Genomic DNA, 6717 nt, shown 5'->3' on the forward strand with positions numbered 1-6717 from the left:
TTGGAGTTTGTAGGTGATTGAGACATGAGTGTGTTCCCAGGCCACATCTCCTATGAGCCCCATCCTAGGGGTGGGGTGGGGGCTGAGGTCCATCTTCAGATGAGCTTGCAGCTTGGTGGCCAGGACACTGGAGCCTCCAGGGAGCTTCCAGGTTGGGGTATGGTCCATCAGTCCTGCACCCTGCCCCATGGGTCCTCATGGGGGTGTCGATCCTACTCAGGAAAGGAGCTCACAAACCCCAAAGTCCTCCATCAGCAGTCGCTTGCTGTCCCTCTGGATAGGGGACAGATAGGAATGTTGTTATTCCTCAGCCTCCATGAAGGCACAATTGGAAGTGGAATCATCTGCCTGTTTCAAGGCACAGAGGGCACAGAGAAGCTGGAACCACCCTACTGTGCAGCAGGGCCTTTTCCTGGTGACAGTCCACACTCCACGGCCAGCCTGTGCTTCCTATTGACCTTGCCAAGGTCATCCTGCAATTATCCAAAGCCAGGAAGAAGAGCCTCTGGCCTCAGAGAAGCCTGGCCTTGGAATGCGCTGTAGGAGCGAAGGTGTCCCCTTCTGTTGCTTCCCGGCCCTGCGCCTCTCCAGCACGGGTGGCCTCACCAAGCTTCCTTGGAGGTGGATGGCTCAGGCCCTAAGGCGCAGTCACAGTGCAAACCAGGAAGCCCAGGATTCTAATAAGTTGTAGGAGGTGGCCTCGGGTAAGCAAGTCAGAAAACCCCCCACCAGAAGCTGCTGGAAGAATCACGTGATCAGAGGGCCGTCCGGTTCCATACAGGTGTTTTCCAGGTAACTAACCTGCTCTGCTGCCAAAGCTGTGGGTGTGCTGCAGGAAGAGGGAAAGGGCTATATAATATTTGTATCTTCTTTTCCTGCATCTTAGACAGCAACTTGAATGAAAGCCAAGCTTTCTTTGATGAGCAAGGGGGAAACGTGTTCAGCAGTGGGCACAGTCTGTGGGAGTGTATAATGGGTGTTCCATGGCTTCTCGGGCTGGGAATAGATCCTCCAAGGTCTCTTGCTTGGCTTTCCCAGTCTGGTCATTGTGTTTCCTCCAAAGCGAAAAAGAGAATCAGGGGCAGGGAATTTAAATCAGTTTTAATAATAGAACCAAAGCAGATGGGGTGCATATTAAGGCCTTGCTCATGTCCCCGCGCCCCCTCCCCCACCACATCTCAAATTCCGGCTGTGGCCTCGGTGGCCAATTCTGCCAAGGCTTCGACTCACTTCACCCTAGGAGCATCTTGCCTCGAGTGCACGCTGTGCCCTTTGCCTTCTGCTCTGAAACAGGCGTTCACTTACGTGTGCACACACTACAGCCCGCATTCCATCTTGGAAACACACATTCAGGATCATGTCCAGGAGCCTGAACCACAGAGCAACACACAGATAGACGGCTTAGACTTCCCTGCCACCCGACTGTGATACACAATGCCTCTTCCTCAACTCACAGCTCTGGGCTTGTGGGACAGGAAGTGACTTTCCTGCAACCACAGATCAGAGGAAGAAAGGGGGAAAAATCAGGTTTGGTTTATGGATCAGTCGGCTCTATTTGTTAGTGTGAGCTGGCCATGGGATGCTGCCACACTCCAGCCTCACTAAAGGATGGCCCCAAAGGACAAGTGGTGGGCAGATCTGTGAGCAGCACCCCTCGTCGTTTGATGGAGGAGGAAGTGGCCTGACTCCTAGGTAGTGCAAGTGGCTGACAGATTGGCCAAAAACCCAGAAAAGGCAGGAGAGGAAACAAATAAGCAGATCAAAACCAAAGAGGTCTGGAGAAGAAGCAAGGGAATGCGCAGGAAGGGTAGCCATCTTTGTGTCTGTGTCAGTGCACACCAGAAAGTATCCACCACAGAGAAGACCCTCAAGAACCCTGTAGAGGTGATGGCGGGTGCTAGCTGATCTCTTTCCTTTGCCCTTGAACGCCAACTCAATAAGATCATGAATAGACTGCCCAGGGCACAGGGATGAGGCCACATGTGGAACACTCTCAGCAGGCTGTTCCTGGTTCTGCTACCTGCTCAGCCTGAAAGAACAGTTCTTGACATGGTACCATCTCTCAAAGCAGGATTCCTTCCAGAAATGCGACTGTCATTGTCATTTCCTCTGCGACATGGTACAAATCTCCATTTTTCAGAATGTCTATGGAGTATGCTCATTAGCAGCAGTAGTCTTTGCCTCTGAGGAGGTGAAGGAAGGTGTTCTTCTATGGGACACCTCCCCGCAGAGGGAGCAGCACCTCTCATGACAATACCTGACCTTGGTCAAACAAGACGTTAGGAGCAGCAGGTGAAGAAATGGTTATTCCCTGTTAGCCCCACGTCAGGGCCGGCACATGCGGGCTTCTCTGTTTGTACTGCAGACATTGCACTTGAAATCCTTCCAGTGATGCACAGTGTAATTGTAAATATTTATGTTTTCATATTACATGTCCAGGGAAATGATCTTCATGGAGGATCCTTAAATGCCAAGTAAAACATCACCATTGAGCTCAAGCTCATACCAAATGATTACTTTTATGGCAATTAACATCCCACTTTGGTTCAGTCTTGTTATTGTCATTGTTTTGGTTATTAAAACCAACTGCACAACACCAAAGCCAGGATTCATGAAAGAAATAATAAGCTGGACTTCATTAAAATTAAAGGCTTCTCCTCTGTGAAGGACAGTGTCAAGAGAATAAGAAGACAAGCCACAGATTGGGAGAAAATATTTGCAAGAGAGAAATCTGGTAAAGGACTTATTATCCAAACACACACACACACACACACAGAGAGAGAGAGACAGAGAGAGAGAGAGAGAGAGAGAAAATGAGCAACATGATTTTAAAATAAGTAAAAAACAAAAAAAAATCCTAAGCAGACACCTCAGCAAAGAAGATATACAGATGGCGAATAAGCATATGAAAAGATGCTGAACAATCCTCTGCCATGAGGGAATTGCAAATTAAAACAACTCTGAGGTTGGCTGAGGTTATAGCTCCGTGGAAGAGTGCTTGCCTAGCATGCTTGAGGCCCCGGGTTTGATCCCCAGCACCAGTGAACCACAAAAACAATGTTATTTCTACACACCCATCAGAACAGACAAAATGCAAAACCCTGACAACGCCAAATGCTGGTAAGGTGGTAGACTCTGATTCATTGCTGGTGGGAATGCAAAATGGTACAGCCACATTGGAAATCAGTTTGCAGTTTCTTACAAATGTAAACATTCTCTTACCATGTGATCCAGCAATTGTACTCTTAGTATTTACCCAAAGAAATTGAGAACTTACACCCACACAAAAAAACTACACAAAGTGTTTATGCAACGTTGTATATAACTGTCAATACTTGGGAGCAACCACGATGTCCTTAACTACTACATAGGTGAATGTTTGGATGTTAAGAGGGTCTTTCACATAAGACTTTTGGATGACAGTAGAAAAATATAGCTCAAACTCTATAAAATGAATTTGAGACCACTGAGTCCACAGTGGAGCGCCACTGCTTCTGCTTCTCAGTGAGCAGACAGCCACCATTAGTCCAAATACCCTGGATCTGGACCCTCAACATGGATATGAAAAGACTGGACTATGTGGGTCCAACACCACCCACAGCTTTAAAATGTCATGCCTTTATTACATTTTTCATGTTTTGTTTTCACAGTCAGAAGGTGCTAAGCCTTCAGGGTCACTGTCACACTAGACCCAGGTATTCTAGAGGGGAAATGACTTTGGAAGTCAGGCAACTGCTTAGACAAGATGAACAGGGGGGAAGAGCGGCGTGGAGACTGTGGGCTCAGGCAGGAGACTTCAGCCAGCTCACGTGGCCTTGGCAGCACTCTGACCTCACAGAAGAGGGCTCCGGAGCAGACGAGAGATCCACTGGAAGATCACCAAGAGCTTCTCTAGGACGGACTCCCCTTCAGGGTGGAAGAATTGAGAGAACACTGCAGGACGGGTGTCCTACAGGAACACAGGGAGCACCGTAGACAGGAGGAAGAGCTCTGTAAGCCAGGAATCCTGAGGCAGCAGGATCACAAGTTCAAAACCAGCCTCAGCAACCTACTGAGACCCTGTCTCAAAACTTAAAAAAATAAATAATTAAAAGGGCTGGGGATGTGGCTCAGTGGTAGGGTGCTTGCCTAGCCTGTGTGAGGCACTGGGTTCAATTCTCAGCACCACATATATATAAGTAAATAAAATAAAGGTTCATTAACAACTAATAAAGAAATTTTTTAAATAATTTTTAAAATAATTAATTTTAAAATAATAAAAAAAGAAATTTTTAAAATAATAAGATTAAAAGAGGCAATTGCTTCCAGTAATGGCAGAATAATAGCTACAACCTCCTGGAATAAATGTCAGAAACTAAAATCTGCAGGCACTTGAGAAACCCCCAAGCAAGCATAAACTAGAGGAAGGGTCTGTATATGTAGGCTCTGTATCTCCAGAGACCCTGGATTAATAACAGTGAAGGCTAAGGCCAAAGGAAAGGACCCAAGGCAAATCTCACCCTCTAATAATTTCTGCCCCATTTTAAAGCAAGTCACACTGCCCCACACGACCCCAGCAAGTGGAGTCGGCAGAGCAGCCATTCGCTTACAGAAGAAAACCAGAACTATTTTGGTGAGTAGCCCTAAAGCTTACCTCACCTTTCATTAACCTCTATCATGGGACCAGCGGACCCATCAAGGAGATGTTTGTACATTATTAATGGCAGGTGTCAAGGTAGTCTGATCTAGTATTGTCTCCCTTCAGCCTCAAGAACGCCCTCTAGTGTTCATCGTTGTCCAGGCCCGCTGGTGACAAATTCTCTTGCATTTTCATTGTAGAAAATGCTTTCATTTTGCCCTACTCTTGAAGGATATTTTTGCTGGATACAGAATTGTGAGTTGCCTTTCTTCTCTCTCCACATTTTAAAGGTGTGATTCCATTGTCTCACGTCCATCTTTTCTAGTGATAAGGTCATTTGAACCATTGTCCCCCCCCCCATATGTAATGTGACATTTTGTTTCACCTACTCAAGATTTTCTCTTTGTGGTTGGCTTTCAGCAGTTTGACTACCACATGCCTAGATTTGATTGATATAATTGATTCTGTACTTCTTTTTTTGTTTTGTTTCTTCAAGTATTTTTGTCTGGCTTCGTTCTCGTCTCGTCTCTCTTCTCTTCAGAATTCCAATTACATGCCTATTAGATCTTTTCATATTTTCCCACGCATCATTCATTCTCTGTTCATTTTTTAAAATCTTTTCATCTCTGTGTTCCTGAGATTAGACAGTGTCTATTGATGCATTTTGATTTCACTTACTCTTCTGTTATCTACTCTCAGCTGTGCATTTTTTTAACATTTATTTTTTTAGTTGTAGGTGGACACAATATCTCTATATTTTTATGTGGGGCTAAGGATCGAACCCAGTGCCTCACGCATGTGAGGCGAGCTTTCTACTGCTGAGCCACAACCCCAGCCCTCAGCTGTGCATTCTTTAAAAATCTCTGACAATGTTTTCCTCCCATCCAAGTGGTTCATTCAAAACAATTTCTTTCTTGGCATCTTCTTGTTGATGCATATTAATTGTACAGAGCAGTGGGTTTTATTGTGGCGTAATCATACATGCAGGTGATGTAATTTAGTCAGTCTATTCCCCAATACCTGCCCTTACTCTTCTTTTCTCCTCCCCCAGTTCCTTTCCTCTACCCTAAATGGTTTTCCCTCCTACTATTAGCTGTACATTTTTAATTTCAGACACTTTACTTTGGGGTTCTAAAACGTTTTCTTTGTTCATTTTAGGATTTCATCTCTCTGCTGAGATTTCCTGTTAGCTTCTTCATTATGGAAACATTTTCTTTACATTATTCAGCTGCTTTGAAATCCTGTCTGCCAATTCCAACATTGGGTAATTTGGGTATTAGTCTCCACTTGTTACCATCTCTCTTGAGTCCAGAGCATATTTTCCTCTGTCTTTCTGTGTCTAGCAGTTTTGGATACTATCCCTGATTTTATGAATGCTATGTTGTAGCAGATCCTGGATTCATTATATTCCTCTGAAAATTACTGATTTTTTGTATTTGTTTAACGTGCATGTTGCCACTAGGCCTGGCTGATTGTTCTTCTCACACACTGTGTCCTTGTTTTAGAACCTGCCAAGATTGACAGCGACTCTTCCCTGGGCTGGATTCTCGTTTTAATTCTTTTCAATACAAAAACAAAAGTTTCAGGATACAAGAGTCAGGGACCCATCTAGTGAATTTTCTTCCACTCTTCATGTTCTGTCTATGATCATCCAAAGAATTGTTTTCAGCCATCTTCTGGAAGTGGGATTATTTCCAGCTTTCAAACAGCCATCTTTATAGTCTGTATCCACGGGTTCCTCACCGGAGGATTCAACCCTAACATCATCAAAATGGCGATATTACCAAAAGTTCTCTATAGGTTTAATGCAATGCCAATCAAAATCCCAACGGCATTTCTTGTAGAAATAGAGAAAGCAATCATGAAATTCATATGGAAAAATAAACGACCCAGAATAGCAAAAACAACTCTAAGCAGGAAGTGTGAATCAGGCGGTATAGCGATACCAGACTTCAAACTATACTACAGAGCAATAGTAACAAAAACAGCATGCAACCATTCATTCATAGAAAAATTAAAAAAAAAAAAAAAAACAGCATGGTACTGGTACCAAAACAGGCGGGTGGACCAATGGTACAGAATAGAGGACACAGAAACCA

The 6717-nt window shown here is 44.5% G+C and overlaps 1 long non-coding RNA gene across 1 annotated transcript in view; it reads left to right on the forward strand.

Moving 5' to 3' along the window:
- Positions 1-398: 398 nt before the first annotated feature.
- LOC125612992 overlaps positions 399-6717 on the forward strand; it is a 20453-nt gene continuing 14134 nt past the window's right edge. The window contains exon 1 of the long non-coding RNA XR_007343499.1: positions 399-792. This is a non-coding gene — a long non-coding RNA (uncharacterized LOC125612992). The remainder of the gene's footprint in view (positions 793-6717) is intronic.

This window comes from Marmota marmota, unplaced genomic scaffold (genome assembly GCF_001458135.2).
Source record: "Marmota marmota marmota unplaced genomic scaffold, marMar, whole genome shotgun sequence".
In the NCBI taxonomy this organism is placed as follows: Eukaryota; Metazoa; Chordata; class Mammalia; order Rodentia; family Sciuridae; genus Marmota; species Marmota marmota.